This window comes from Athene cunicularia (genome assembly GCF_003259725.1).
Source record: "Athene cunicularia isolate RWA chromosome 8 unlocalized genomic scaffold, athCun1 chr8_part1, whole genome shotgun sequence".
Classification (NCBI taxonomy): Eukaryota; Metazoa; Chordata; class Aves; order Strigiformes; family Strigidae; genus Athene; species Athene cunicularia.
In genome coordinates this window covers 31,846,148-31,862,967 of record NW_020799109.1, presented here as the reverse complement: position 1 = coordinate 31,862,967, position 16,820 = coordinate 31,846,148, and positions in this window count along the sequence as shown.

Sequence of the window (16,820 nt, the reverse complement as noted above, 5' to 3'; positions counted from 1 at the left end):
GGCGCTGCTCCGTTTCCGTGCGGCGAGGGAAGGGCGGCGTGAGCCGCCATCGCCGCACAGCTCTCCACAGAGAGGCCTCTTCATCACCCTCCTCTCCTCTTCCTCTGGTGACCCATGAAAGCAGCCACAGTCCCGCAGCCTCCCAAAACCCCCCACCATACAAGTTATGTTTAAAAGCTAAGGCTTATTAATCACTATTTTCAAGCTTTAATAAATAAATAAATAAACTTTTAAAAATAAGTAACAGGGTGGAGCGAGAAGAGAGCTGGCTGCAAGTCTGAGGAGATGCTGAGCTCTACTGCAGGCTTGGCCAGAGGAATGGTGCCTATGGCACCACTGCAGAGCATCAGGGCGGGAAATTTGGGGGGTTTGGTTAACACCTTGAAATGAAGAAATTCACTCAACAGTCAGAATCCAATAGAACTGTTAAGCAGGTATTCTTTATTAGCAGCGCTGGGGTCACCCTGGGGATTCTCCACCATAAGAGCTCCCCCAAACTAGCAAGGGACACCAGTTTACATACACACAAATCATACATATTTATTAGATTTCCTGGAAAGGGATGTCATGATAATGAGTTCCCAGAATTAATTTACACAGTCCGAGCATGTGTAGTAAGGAAGTGGTCTTCTTCATGTGTCTGCTTGTTCCAGAGCATGGGCTGTGAAGTAAAGTCCAGGTGTCTTCTTCCTAAACCGGCGAGATCATGCTGCCTAGACTGTATCTTTGTGTCCTTTAGTTCGAGTTCCCCTTACCTTAGTTTGCCCCAGTGCCCACTGAAGGCTTTGAGTCTGCTATCACTATATGATAACTATCATCTCACTATGAGTGAGTTATATAGGGAGAATTTTACTTTTGTCTAGACAGACAAAGAGGCCTGGGGAAATCACTTGAGGAGTCCTTGAGAAACAAACACAGGCAAAACTTTCATGCATCACAGTTTAGTCTTAATCAGAAATTCATTGGTTTGAGCCCTTTCAACCTCTATGAATTTCAGTGGGGATTTCTGCCCAGGAATGAGTCACTGTTGAAAAAAAAGGGTCTATCTTTTGCTTGATGGCTGAAAATAATGAGAGAAGCCTGGCTGCAAACTAGAAGTGTGTTTGCCTGAAGTGATTTGGGCTCAGCTCCCCTGAGGTTGCCCACCCACGGGCTCCGAAGCTGCACGACAGAGAGAAGTTGATGCTACTGCCGTGATTAGTGGTGTCAAAACGCTCTCCTGGAGCTGTCTGCTAGAGACACACCCACTACAATAGAAAAACACATCTTCTGCACTTCAATGACACTGAATGAGAAGGATTTCAAAAGTCTTGTCGTGGTAAGTGAGGAAGCAAACCCATGCTGCTTTGTTGTAATGGGAACAAGCACCAGAGGGTATGTCAAGAGCTTGCAGAGGCCTGGGAATTGCAGTAAAGAGCATCTCTGATTAAAAGTGGGTTTTTTCCCAAACAAATTAGTCAGATTTCATCTTTTCTCTGGTCCCAGACAAAATCACAGGTGCAACTGGAGATGAAACCTAAAACTACAGCTCAGTAATTTAAGGGTAAGCATCAAAATATTATCATTACTGTAAAACAAAATCCCATACACTCAAAAAATTTAGCGTCATTACAACTCATCTTACATCTTTGCAATTCTTTTCAGTGACAATTGTGCACATTTGACCCTCGGGATCTCAAATGTGTGCTCAGTATGAAATCAAAAAGTTGTGACATTGAAGAAATAAGCCAGCCATTGATCTCGTTGTAAAGTAGAGGTCATATTTATCTCTTCTGTTCTTTGCCATAGTTATCGAGCTGCAAGCTCTGCAGATAGTAATTGTCTCTGATGGATGCCTGCTGTGGTGGAGACCTGTTACTCAGTGCCTCTAATCTGTAGTTCTTTTACAAATCATCACTGTTTGGATAAGAGAAACACAAACCAATAACATATAAATATACAGTGTATGAGCAGAAAAAAAACATGGCATAAACCAAAAGCCACAAGATATGCAGAAATGAGAAGAGGAAGACCCATTTTGGCACCACTATGTACACCACCACAACCAGGGTGCAGCTCACATTGTGGGGGTGCAAGACACCATGAAGACTTCAACCAGGAAAGGCTTTGGCTGACTGTTTCCTCATCTCCTGCCCGTTTCTGGTTCCACTGAGGTGCTGGAAGCACTCCCAGCACCAGTACAGTACCTTGGCTCTGGGAGACACGGCATGGGGAGCCGGGAGGATCCATGCCACTGTGTGAGAAAGGCAAATGAAGGTCAGCCTATGACAAACGAGCAGAAAACAATGGCTCATGGAGACCTAAAACCGCTCCCCATATGCAGCCCATGCGGCTCCTGTTTTCTTCTCCGACATGTGGTTTTACCAGATGTGTACAACATGCAGTGCAGAGCCTGGGCCCATGGCAGAAAGGCAGCTGTGCACAGCACAACCCTCCTCCATCCCATCAGAACTGCAGCTGGTCCAGATTTCCAGTCTTATCCCAGTAGATCTGACCAGCAGACCACTAGCATCTCTTAAGACAAAGTAGTGCCCTGCATAGATTTGTGGCTGATATTTAACAGACTCAGAAGAGGCTGTGAAAGGCCATATAGAATGCCTATAGACTGACCACCAAAAAGCATCAATAGGTCTTTCTTGAATACGCTCCAATGCCTGCAGCTTGCAGCTCTCCTGTGGGCTTGGTTTGCTTCCTAGGGAAAATCATTTGGGTTTTCTACACCCATCCACAAAACAAGTGCAATAAAACATTCTGCCTTCAGTGTGCACTTTCACATCTTCATTAGAGCGTGTTTTGAGAGCATCCAGTGCCTGCAGGAGAGAGAACAATCCCCTGTTGTGTGTTCTGGGAGCACATTTTTCATGTAGTCACATAATTTCAGGAGTGTAGGTTTGTGGTATTCCTCCTCTGCTCCAAAATATGTTCAATGTGGGCTGTTCACATGCAGACATCACTTTCTCGGGTTTGGCTTTATTAACAGGTTCTCACAAAGCACATGTATTTTTCTTTGAGGCTCATCTCATTCTTCCAGAAATCCCCTCTTCTCTATGCTCTTCCATTCCTATGGATAATTTCTCTTTCTCTAGGCTGAACAGTCCTGGCTCTCTCAACTTCTTCTTGTGATATAGATTCTCTAGTCCCACGATCTGGACTCACTCTAGGAAGGCCATGCTTTTCCTTTGCTGGGGACCCCAGCACTGCAGATGCATCTCACCAGCGCTGAGCTGAGGGGAAGGATGACCTCCCTCGACCTGCTGGCAACTCTTTTTAAATGCAGGATACTGCTGGGGCACACTGCTGGCTCACACTCTGCTTGTCCACCAGGACCCCCAGGTCATCTTCAGCCAAGCTGCTTTCCAGTTGGGTGGCCCCCAGTCTGTACTGTGCACGGACTTATTCCTCCCCTGATGCAAGACATTGAACTTCCCTTTGTGGAAATTCAGGAGGTTCCTGTCAGTCCATTTCTCCAGCTTGTCAAGGCCCCTCTGCAAACTGGCTGAGGGTGCTCTCTGCTACATCATTCAGGTCATTAATGAAGAGGTTAAGCATTACTGGCCCTGAAGAACAGTGTATTTTGGGAGGTTCAGAGACATTTCAGTGCACTGTAGAGCCATTTAGAGAAAGTCCAGAAGATTTTCTGAATATTTTGAGAGAGTTTTGTTGACAGCATATGGGAGAAATTTTTCAGTAGCTTGGTTTAGAGCTGCTTAGAACAGTTTGTAGGAATTACAGATTGGTCTAGAAGGGTTTTAGAGCTGCTTAAAGCTCTTTATAGGAATTTTAGAGCTGTGTAGAGGAGTTTAGAGTTGTACAGTAAAGATTTAGAGGCATTTTAGATGTATTTAGAGACACATTAGTGCTGCTTAGAGCAATATAGGGGAGCTTTAGATCAGTGTAGAGGTGCTCTGAGGTTTTTAGAAGATGTTTAGAAGTAAAGGAGTTTACAGTTGTTTAGAGTGCTTTATGGGAGTTTTGGCACACTTTACAGGACTTTAGAGCTGCTTACTGTTCATAAGGGTTTTAGAGGTGTTAGATCAATTTAGAGCGGAGTGGAGCTGCTTAGTGCTGTTCAGAGCAGTTTTAAAGGACTTCAGAGAAGTTTTAATGTTGTTTCTCTAAACAGGAGTTTCATTACTGTAGAAAGGAGTTCTAGAGCTTGATGCTGAGGAAGGTTGTGGAGCAGCTCATCCTGAGTGCCATCACACAGCATGTACAGGACAACCAGGTGATCAAGGCTCAGCCATTGTGGGTTTGTGAAAGGCAAGTTCTGCTTGACTAACCTGATCTCCTAGGACAAGGTGTCCTGTTTAGTGGATGAGGGAAGGGATGTGGATGTTGTTTACCTGGACTTCAGTAAAGCCTTTTGACACTGTTTCCCACAGCATTCTCCTGGCGAAACTGGCTGCTCATGGCTTGGAAAGGTGTACTCTTCATGGGTAAAAAATTGGACGGCCAAGCCTGAAATACAGTGGTTAATGGAGTTAAGTCCAGTTGGTAGCCAGTCACAAGTGGTGTCCCTCAGGGCTCAGTACTTGGGCCAGTTCCATTTAATACCTTTATCAATGATCTGGATGTGGAGATCAGTAAATTCACAGACAACATCAAGTTGGGCAGGAGTGTTGATGTGCTTGAGGGTAAGGAGGCTCTGCAGAGGTCTCTGGACAGGCTGGAGCGATGGCCCAAGGCCAACTGGATGAGGCTCAACAAGGCTCAGTGCTGGGTCCTGCACTCAGGGCACATCAACCTCCTACAATGCTTGGGGAAGAGTGGCCAGAAAGCTGCACAGTGGAAAAAGACTTGGGGTGTTGTTCAACAGCTGACTGAATGTGAGCCAGCAGTGTGCCCAGGAGGGCAAGAAGGCAAACAGCTTCCTGGTTTGTATCAGAAATAGTGTGACCAGCAGGAGTAGGGAAGTGATTGTGCCCCCGTACTTGGCAATGGTGAGGCCACTCCTTGAATACTGTGTTCAGTTTTGAGACCCTCACTACAAGAAAGACATTGAGGTGCTGGAGCACATCCAAAGAAAAGCAATGAAGCTGGTGTGGGGGGGTCTAGATCAGAAGTCTGATGGGGAGTGGCTGAGGGAACTGGGGGTGTTTAGCCTGAAGAAAAGGAGGCTGAGGGGAGACATTATGACTCTCTACAACTCCCCAAAAGGAGGTTGTAGCGAAATGGGTGTCAGTCTCTTCTCCCAAGCCACAAGTGATACAAGAGGAAATGGCCTCAAGTTGCAGCAGGGGAGGTTTAGATTGGATATTTGGAAAAATTTTCTTCACCCAAACACTGGAACAGGCTGCCGAGGGAAGTGGTGGAGTCACCATCCTTGGAGGTATTTAAAAGACATGTAGATGTTGCACTTAGGGACATGGTTTAGTGGTGGACTTGGAAGTTCTAGGTTAACAGTTGGACTCGATGATCTTAAAAGTATTTTCCAAGCTAAACGATTCTATGCTTCTGTGATTCTAAGAGCAGTTATGAAGAGCCTAAGGGGGATTTAAGATCTGTTTGGAAGCATTTTGCTGCTGCTTAAAGCAATGTGGAAAAATTGTAGATATTAGTGTTTAGAGGATTTTCAGTGATTTTAGAGGAATTTATATCTTCTCACCATTGTTTATAGATGATTAGAAGAGTTGTAGAGCTCTTTAGATGGGTTGTAGAGCAGTGTAGTGAATTTTAGAGGTATTTGGAGCTGTTTAAACAAGTCCAGACTAGTTTAGTGAAAACCCTTGAGTGTTTTAGAATTAGCTAAATAATTTTAAAAGGTGTATTTTAGGGTGTGTAATAATAGTCTTTAAGAGCTCATCAGAGGTGTTTTGTAGCTATCCTGGTATTTTAGAGAGGTTTAGAGCACCTCAGAGCATATTCAAGGAGTTTTAGAGGTCCTTAGAAGAGTTTAGGAGGCCCAAAGGAAATTCAGGGATCTTCAGATCAATACAGAGGAGTTCTAGATAAGATCAGATGAACCTGAAAGCTGCTTAGAGGATATTCAGAAAGATGTTGGTATAGTTCAGACGGCCCTAACACTCTTTAAAAGGGATATTACAGCTCCTCAGAACTGCTTAGTGTGCTTTTGAGGAGTTTTGGAGGAATTTGGAGTTATTCTTCAGATCTTTAGAGTTGTTTACAGGAAGTTTAAAGGCATTTAAAAAGTGGTAATCAATCGTTAGAGATGTTTAGACCCATTTAGTGACAGCTTAAGAGCTGATTAGGAGAGTTTTAGAGTGGTTTAGAGAGCATTTAGAGTTGTGTAAATTACATATGTTTTGAGGCAATTGCCTCACTGCAGCAGTACAGAGGTCTTTACAGCTCTTAAGAGCTGATTAAAGGACTTTTACAGCAATTTAGAGGATGTATACAGTGGTTTAAAGCTGCCTAGAGGGGCTTAAAATCTTACAGTAGTTCAGAGACATTTTGAGAAATTTTAAGGTTGCCCCAGCCTCCCCGGTTCAGTGCTGGTTCAGGGTTGGAACTGTCTTCCCACATGTTTCAAAGCCAATGGCTGTTTCTGACTCCTCCCACTGCCTCTGTCCCTCTCCCCCAGACCTTGGGTGAGAGTTTCGTGTTTCAGGGCAGTCTTCGCTTACCTTTGTAAGGAATGCAATTAAGAAAATTATGACAAAGATTCTAAGACTCTCTGATATTTACACAGGCTCTGTGTAATTACCAGAAGGACTGTGCTTTAGCCAAAACCAATACACAAGTTATTCTACAGAGGTTTCAAGGACAACATAAGTCCTGTTCAGCAGTACTACGTAATAGATTGGATAATTACTAACTCTCTTCATTCCTCCTACACTCGTCTGCAAATATACAGATACCTGCACATCCACATCCCCTTACACTCATGTCCCAAGTGCTAGCACACCGCATGCAACCAGCAGTGCCAATGACAAGCATGTGAATTCAGAGTCTTAAGAATGAAAGAAAGAAGAAATTAATTTATTGTTGCCATTTTAAAAACTTCCTCTCTGTGCTAGTTTGAAAACAAACTAGTGGGAGACACCAAGTCAGAATAACAATTTAATAGGGAAATAAAAAAAAATTTAAAAAAAAAATAATAAAGGCAGATAACACTGAGTTAAACTAACAGAGTCAGGATACAACCTGACACCCTATGAATCAGGGTGGTGGTAGCAGTCTGGTAGAATGGTGGCTGCAGTCCCCCTGAAGCAGTGATCCTGTAGAAAGAAGGTCTGCTCTTCCTCAGAAAAGTCCTGTTGTGGCTGGTCCCTTGACTTTGCTCCTTTTGATGGCAAAGCCGGCTTCCAGGAGAATCTGGATGATTCTCTCTCCTTTCTCAAATACTTCCTTTGCTGTGTTTCCCCACACAATGATGTTGATGTATTGCAGATGTTCTGGAGCCTCACGCTTTTCTAGTGCAGTCTGGATCAGTCCATGGCAAATGGTGGGACTGTGCTTCCACCCTTGGGGCAGTTGGTTCCAGGTGTATTGCACACCCCTCCAGGTGAAAGTAAACTGGGGCCTGCATTCTGCTGCCAAAGGAATGGAGAAGAAGGCATTGGCAATGTCAATAGTGGAGTACCACTTCGCTGCTTTGACTCCAGCTGGTATTGAAGTTCCAACATGTCCAGCACGGCAGCGCTCAATGGTGGCATGACCTCATTCAGGCCACGGTAATCCACTGTCAGTCTTCATTCTCCACTGGACTTACGCACAGGTCATATAGGGCTGTTGAAAGGTGAACGGGCCTTGCTGACTACCCCTTGGCTCTCCAGTTTCTGAATCATCTCATGGACAGGAACCACAGAGTCTCTGTCGGTACGGTATTGCCAACGGTGCACTGTTGCTGTGGTGATGGGCACCTGTTGTTCAGCTCTTAGCAGTCCCATGGCAGAGGGGTCATCTGAGAGGCCAGGCAATGTATTCAGTTGTCTGATATCTTCTGTCTCCACAGCAGCTATCCCAAAAGCCCAATGATGTCCTTTTGGGTCTTTGAAATATACATTTCTGAGATAGTTTATGCTGAGAATGCACAGGGCCTCTGGGCCAGTCACGATGGGGTGTTTCTGCCACTCATTCCCAGTTAAACTCACTTCAGCTTCCAGTAGTCAGCTGCTGGGATCCTCCTGTTACCCCAGAAATAGAAATTGGTTCTGCTCCCACATACCTCGATGGTATCAGAGTACATTGAGCACCGGTGTCAACCAAAGCTGTGTATTTTTGTGGGTCAGATGTGCCAGGCCATCAGATCCACACAGTCCAAAAGATCCGATTATCCCTTTCCTCTACCTGGCTAGAGGCAGGGCCCCTCTATTCCTGGTCATGGTACATGTTGCTTCCCTCTGGTGAATATGCTCCTGAGGTCCCTTCAAGAGGATCGGTCATATTATCATTCCTATACCGTCTGGAATTCTGTGCGCGAGATACTAGAGCAGCGTTGACTCTAGATGAGCTTCTTGTGGTAGTTGTCCCTCTTCTTAGTTCACGTACCCAGGCTGCTAAAGAGGAGGTGGGTTTTCCATCCCACTTACTCATGTCTTCTCCATGTTCCTGAAGGAAAAAACAGAGATTACCTCGTGGGGTGTATCCTCTCTCCCTGGTTGGGGGACACCTGCTCCTAATGGCAGAGACTCTTGTTGGTTCTGGCAAGATGTGGTAAATCTCTTCCTTAAGTTCCTTTTTTAGTTTCTGATGGCCCTCTTCAATCAAGCTTCGGACATGCTCAGCCAGCTTTGTTTCTACAGACGAGACATGGGTGTGAAATGGGGCTGTGACAGTGTCCTCGTAAATTCTCAGTTTGTTGACCAAGATTCCCACCCTGTCCTCGCCTTCCCTCCATTGCAGCATTGCCAGGTAACAGGAGTACATCTCTGGTCTAAGGCGTGCGAACCTCAACCACACCTGTGACGTGCACTGGACACCATCCGGGCTCTTAGGAAATATCTCGTCTTCTGAGAAAATTATTTCCAACACAGCCAATTCCCTCAGGCACCGGATACTTTGTTCCATTGTGCTGCATTTTCCTTGGTGCACCTGGAGGTCTTCTTTACAAAAGTACCTGTCCCTTACACTTGTCAGCAGTCACTGCCAGAGGCTGAGTTTCTTGGGTTCTCCCGATCCCCTGGTCAATGACCACATCCTGGGACAGAGATACCAGTTGCCTGGCCTCACTTCCATCCAGAATGGTGTCATTGGCTGCAGTGTCCCAGATGCGGGGCTGCCAGGTCAGGATAGACTTGTTTGTCTGGTGGGCGAATTCCCTCCGCAAGTCACGCAGCTCACCCAGGGATAGCGACCGAGTGATGATCTCTGGCTCTGCCTCTTCTGCTGGGTGCAAAGGTCCTGCTGCATCCTCGACAGTCACTATGTGAACTGATTTACTTTTTGATTTCTTCTGCATGGGGGCAACTGCAATCGGTTTAGGCTGTTCTGGTTCAGTGACGGTTTATGTGGAGATTCTTTCAATGCCTTTGGTTTTTTCCTCCTCTGTGTCAGTCTGCGTAGACATGGACGCTGTTGTCTTGCATCTGGTTTCTTTCTCCTCTGTGACAGTCTGTGTAGACATGGTGCTTGTTGCTCTGCTCTTTTTTTCCCTCTCATCCTGAGGATGCTGTGCCATAGCTCTGATCCTAAGCATGGTGTACACAGTGCAGGTCATAGAGAAAAAAGAAAAAAGAACTGACAAGAAGATTATGCCATCCTTAACATCCACAGAGAACTCAGTATTTCCAAAAACTGCTGTGTCCAGCCTGAAAAGCTGGAAAAAAACACTCTTTAATCCTCACCCCAGGGGATGGGTATGATTGTTGAGGCCCCAGATGTAGCAGCCTAAAGTAGGACATGCAGACAAAGTTGAGTATATATTCCAAATTATGTTCACTGTCTTGGAGGTTATCATGCAGTAGGCATAACAGACTAATAAAGCAAATTTTATACCATACCCTGGTCTACACAGAAGCATTAAAATCGGCAGATGGTTCCCCATGTGCAGAAAAATATAGAGAGCTATGTACAAGACCCATATAAGCATGTTGAACATCATAGTGAGTAGGTGGCTTCTACAATACAAAATTGTAATTCTGACTTTTCTCAGCAGCCAGCCCCATGTTGGGCGCCAAAATATGTGCTAGTTTGAAAACAAACTAGTGGGAGACACCAAGTCAGAATAACAATTTAATATTGAAAACAAACTAGTGGGAGACACCAAGTCAGAATAACAATTTAATAGGGAAATTTAAAACAAAAAAATTAAAAATAATAAAGGCAGATAACACTGGGTTAAACTAACAGAGTCAGGATACAACCTGACATCCTGTTAATCAGGGTGATGGTAGCAGTCTGGTAGAATGGTGGCTGCAGTCCCCCTGAAGCAGTGATCCTGTAGAAAGAAGGTCTGCTCTTCCTCAGAAAAGTCCAGTGGTGGCTAAATAGCTCCTGTCCTCTGGAAATCCAGTGGAAAAGAGAGGCCTCTGGTATTCAGAATCTCAGGTTATATCCAGGATGGAATGCTGGTTTTCTCCCTCTGGGTGGAGCATCTCACAATGGGATGATGAGTCATCTGCATGGCATTGATGGGCCATTAACAGAAAGATAGTCTGGGGTGGGGAGGCAAGGAAACACTGCCCCACTTGATTTCAACAGCTCATGAGGATGGTAATAGAATACACTGCAACCCAGGACACTCTCCTTTATACTGATTTCAAGTGCATGTTTAATGCCAAATACATCCTTCCAATGGAAAAAAAAAAACACAAACCAACGTTTAGGAAGGCTTAAATGGCTGTGGGAATTTATATTCAGGAGAATCTGAATCCATGAACTCACATGTATGTTCCAAAATCTGCATTGTAAATTTTGGACACGGCAGAAGAAGAGTTTAGGCAGCCTGCAGCTGCAGCATGCTGTGCAGTGACCGGAAAAGCATCACCCCTCTTACCACCGAAATAAGCAGTGAAGTGTCACTGGTGCTAAAGCTCAGAGCATAAAACAACAACAAAAATCAGTTGCTATTTTTCCAAAACAACTATAGGAATAAAAATATGGGTTTATAGATTTAAGCAATTTTTTAATAAGGAAAAGAAATTAACATGAATGTCAGCATCTTATCTAAATAACTCCGTAAGATAGGTAATTTCAAACAGGGAAGTTATAAACACTTTTTTCTTGCCATGTGCCAACTTAGTGGATTCACATATCTATTAAGAACTCTGTAATAGGTAGCAAACTGTCTGTTCATCAAATGCAGTAGGAAGACAATAGAAAAGCAAACGGTCATATGAACTATTGTATGTTGTGTAATACTAACAAGCAAATGTTTAATTGAACATTATAAGTGTATATGGTGACAGGAAGAAGGGGGGGGTGAGCAACAAGAGAAGAAGCATCTGCACTTCAAAGAGGTGTGAAGAGTTGCAGACGCTCAATTAAGCCAACAAGGGAGTATTCACGACCATAAATCTCCTTATTCAAGGAGACTGCTGGGCCTAGGCTGATAAGGACACTGCAGACTTAGTGGATCATCACATTCCAGGCCAAGGGTGAAAAGTACACTGTGAGGAGGACCTGCGGCCTTCATCCCAGACGACCACCGCCCATAATTTAGAGACCCTTACCCGTATTTTTGACAGCTTCTGCGCAAGTGTAAAGGACTGATAAGCTAATTACCATACGAAGCGGGAGTAGGCGGGATTAGGTAATGTATATGTATAGGCGTTTAATGAATATGCAATGCTTTGTAGTATAAAATTAAGACAAAATTCCTTGAGAGGTGCGGGCCGTTGTTGGAGCAGGAGAGTCCCTGGCCGCCCAGCGCTGTTTTGCTTGTTGCTGCTTGCTAAATAAAACTGACTCAGCCAAATTTAAGAAGTCAGTTTATAACAAACTCCATTATTCAAATAACTAATTTGGTGAGGTAGCTTAACTGCTAGAGCCAAAGGCCCTGCAAGTGTCCTCCAGGCTCTTCTGTTGCTGCTGTGTTAACAATTCCAACATTTTCTACACTGACTACAATTTACCAGCCCTGTCCTTTACTTCTGCTTTCCCCAGATCACACTTCGCTCTACCTATACACTATTCGGACATCTGGATTTCCCCATTTCTCAAGCTACCATGAGTGCAGTTCTGGTTGTGCATAATTAAACTATAGTTTTGCTTCTGTTTCTCTCTGCAATGAATCAATGTATGCAGATATATTTTTCTTTCAAAGACACAGACCCAAGTCTATTTTCAGAACCTATATGAAGTACCCAAGCCTAAATGATGGCAGAAATTCAGAAAGACAACACCTGTGAAAGTGATGAGATTAAATGCAGTCTTGGCTGGCTGGTATTCAGAAGTACATCATCTGAGAAGCTGATGTGATGTCACTGTATGTAGAGCATCTATCTCATTTTCTCTGCTCTAAATCTAAAGGTGCAAAAAATAAAAGAAATACTGACCTCTCAGTTTATAAATCTGAATTTTAAACTGTTAAGTTGGATATCAATTCTACCTGGAAGCTTGCCAGCTTAACTCTTCTAGAATTGAGCATAGCTTAGAAGGATTTTCCTAATTTAGGATTTTCTTAACCATCCTAACAGACATTCAGATTGGTGTGTCTACTGGATAAAAGATGTTTAAAATGACAAGATGTTAACTTTTTAGATGTTAACATGCTTAAATGTTTAATCTTCCCATTAACAGTTCACTATTAGATACTAGAGTATATTCAAATGTAATCCTTTAGAAATAGAAAGAACTGTCGCAACGCTGGATCCATTAGTCAGCTGAAGTGATAGCTGGCAACCAAGAGAGTTTGGGAGATTTTTTGTATTAAAGTAAAACTCACCTCTGAACACAAACAACAGTGCCATCTGCTGCAGAACACAGCATTGGCTCCTTTTGAGAAAGAGAGACCAGGTTCTTCAAGAATCCATCTCTGAAGGCCTTTCTTGCATAATCTAAATAACAAAAATGCCCACCGAAACCCCACATCTACTACCAAAATCCCCACTGTTAGAAGATGGGAGAAGTTCTGATATGATCCATACTCATGTAACTAAGATCAGGAAGAAGCTTAGGAGACAAACCGTTATCTAGGATAACTGCTCAGTTTGTGCTTAGGCGTTTAGCTGATCAACAGGCCAGAAAGAGAACACTTTCCTACAGCCATGCATCACTAATGCTTGCAAGCTGACAAATACATTCACAATTAGACTGCAAGTTTGCAGTAGATTCCTCATGCTGCTTCACATTACCCAGTATGTACCACAGTGGTCCTCAACCTCTACTGCTGAAGAGCTATCTCAATAGAGACACCCCTAGCAAGAAGCTCACCATTTTTTTGTTATCTCTTCATGTCTTTTTGGAGAAGGTGGAAAATATTTTAGGAGAAAAGTTTCTTTAACATTTTTCTAAGATACTAGTCTTTATGCTCTGGGCCTCTTTCCATCATCTCTGGACATATTTTCAGGGCACTGAGACTCCAAAGGGAAACCCTAGCCTCTCTAGGGCAATTTCCACATACCTGGGTCCTTTCCAGACTTTTGGGCTGCTCCCATCATCTCAAACTAAGCCTTCATCAGAGTCAGGAGCTTGACCCAGGCCCTGGGCAGAGGAGCAGCTTTTCTAGCAGGTGAGATGCAAGAGGCCTAGAGCTGCCACTGTGGTTGCTAACTAGTTTTTTCTCTGTATTGCTTGAGAGAATTATTTGTGGTACAGCTTGTTGGTGACTTAAAATACTGGACTTTCCTATTGGTAAGAAACAATCAGTAAATGCCTGTTCTCCTTAAGGCTGTTTTTATGAGCCCTCTCTATGACTAATGTTCTCAGGGTATTTATGCCTGGCTCTCTCCTTCAGAGTTGTGTTTGCAAAGGTGTTTTCTCTCTCACCTTAGGCTATAGCTTAAATCATTTTTAAATACCATTTTAAAAAGCAAAAATAGCACTACAATAGATTTGTGTAAAGGCTTTTTTCTATGAAACATTGTTACCTGTGTGACCTTAGTCCCATTTCCCTGTATGAGATGGTTTTATCTTGAAGGTAAAATTTCACTTTGTTTCATGTTCTTTTTTCTGAGAAGAATCTGTCAATAGCAAAATGTGGATGAATTTGTAGGGAAAGATGAATTCAATTGCTCTCCCTCCAGCACTCAGAGAGGACTGTAAGTGTTCTGTGAATTTAGGTAAGTATTAGTGCTGGCTAAAGAAGTTTACTGAAATAATTGCTTGTGGGGTTCAGCTGATAGCTAGATCCCAACACAGATCCATATTAAAAATAACCCTTATTTTGGAAAGAAGCCAAGTTAATAAAGCAGTACATAAAGCTGAGAGGGCTTCCAGTCTCTCTGTGGGCTCTATGGACAGAAGACAGGAAGGTTTAAGAAGGTTTTCATAGTGGCTCGAAGGAAGGATTAATTTAGGATTAATTATCCGAACCTAGAATGATTCCAAAAGATGACCTTCAGCAGAGAAATCCTGGAAAATGCCAAGTCAAGAGTGCTCTAGAATGCTGTTGGATGTAGGAAGCTTTTTATTTGGTTCAAGAGCAGTCAGTTCCGTGCAATCTCTGATGAATGAAGTGAGGAAGGAGTCACTCATTTAGCAAGATTTTAAGTTATGCTGTCATTGAGTTGGCTGTTCAAGGTAGCAGGGAGATGCAATCGTTTCATGTGTCATCTGTAACAAATTAGCTGGAGTCAGGCAAAAAGCAGATGAACAAAATCCACATATGCATTTCCAGAAAGCAAATTATTTTTGGCTGAAGGCCAGTCCCATGGCAACAAATTGGTGTGCTGACATAAAAAGTGTAAATTAGAGCATAAGGTCTAAATACATCTCATTAGAGTTATGGCAGAGATTTCATTTCTGCAGTTTGCAAGGGATAATATGGAACCTCTTTGGAACAGCACTATAGTACATTCAATTGCTTCTTTAGAAGTAGTTGCTTCTTCATCTCCCTTGCTGGATGTGAGAATAAGATATAAAATGGAATTTGCTAGAAGGCTTTCTCTTTCTTTAGAGCAAGGAGATAAGAGGCTTCTTTTGGTACATGAATTTGCAGAAAACCACTATTCATCTAACAACATACAAAGATGCTTTTGCTGCCCTGGACTATTATTTACAGTAACTATAGTAACATCACATGCTAAACTTTGTTTTGAAGTAAGGGCTTCTGCATCATCTGGTAAGTGTGTGCTTGCAAGAGCAAATGCCATTTATATATGAAGAGTCTCAGTTCTTTTAAATCCAAATCATTATCACACGCAAGGTTAAGTGATGCTCTAACTGGTTTAGGCAGAAATGCAAAACTGCCTGGAACCTTTGGGTTGAGACCACTTGTTAGAACATGCATGTGGCCAGACTGGAGACACACACATCCCTCTGTCCCTCACACGCAATTTTTTCATATTACACTACAAATTTGTCAGTTACAAGAACACGCCTCAAAGTTATCATAAACATGCCTCAAAGTGATCATTAACCATACTGTAACAAGGCATTTTTTTTGGGTGGACTTCTCCAAACCTGACACAATTAGGTGAATGAAAATGATTAATCTTTTTCATGCAAGCAGTCTGTGCTTGCTTCTAGGGATAAAGGCAGCTTAAAGCACACTTGTTCCAATTTGACAGCAGCTACTGTAGTGTTGCCACAGAGCAGACGTAAGCATTTTTGCTATATAGCATGTTGCTGAAGTGCTAAGGTTTGGACAACAGGCCCCAGTCAGAGTTGACCTATAGATGAATTCTGTGTATTTTATTACTGATAACTATTATGCTGGTAGGTATTGTGCTAGGCTATAACAAACCACCTATGCTGATGTAAAAAGTGCTAAGGGTTGAAGCCTGAACAGGCCCTGAGCCAAAGCTGCTACCTTAGTATGTAGTCATTAGCAAAGTGTGTATGCTTACTAGTGAAAGATGCAGCTTAGACAGAATATAATCAGTAGCGAGGATGAAATGCAGAGAGAATGTATCCAACTTTCCTTGTTTAGCCTTGTTCAAGGCTGAGAACCCAAGTGTTCGGCCTTGTTAGAAACTCCCTTGGTCTGCCCCCCAAGCCCTGGCCAGGCTCTGGGTGGAATCCAACAGGAAGATGAAACCAGATGTTTCCACTCAAAAAAAAGGTACAAGTTATTCTGGATTGGTGATTTTGGGGTATAAGGCTGGACCTGCTCACAGTGACTTTGGAAGCCTCACCTATGGGTGGAGGTGCTGTGCAGGACTTCCCACTTGCCAGGACAGGCTCTCCAAATCCTCGCTGTAACTGGGACTCCCAGCAACTGCGGATCTGGATGATGGTAACGTATGCAAGTGGTGAGGGATCTTTCTTAATCACTATTATCTCTCTCATGTAGTAATGATTTCATACATTATCCTCTATTTTCCTATTTGTTTGTTTTAAGTGCATTATTCTGTCTTTTCTTACTGCATGTCTTCTGTATTATTTGGTTATCACCAGTAAAATATGCCTACTCTTTCCATGCTGGTGTCCGAGTTTAATTGGTATCCTTAATCAGCAAAACAGTTGCTTAAGTCTTGTCTGGGCTTGCTATAGGTGGTAGGGTCTAGAGAGGGGGGAAATGGCAATCACAAGTGATCGTATCACAGGCCTGTCCTTACCCAATAGAAGCTGCTAGCCTGAAAAGCCATTACTTAAGTACAAGTTCATTATGGTGTTCTGTGCAGAAGTGCCTGATGAAAATAGTGAAGCTAAGCTACAAACTGCATGCTTTTATTTGCTTGTGCCCTCATCTCTACTCCTTAAGGCAACAGTACAGAAAAACATTGCTTTGTCAGCTATTCTAGAAAATACCAGCCAAGTCCCAGACACATTATATATATATATATATATACTGTCTCTTATCTGCCTTTCAGAAT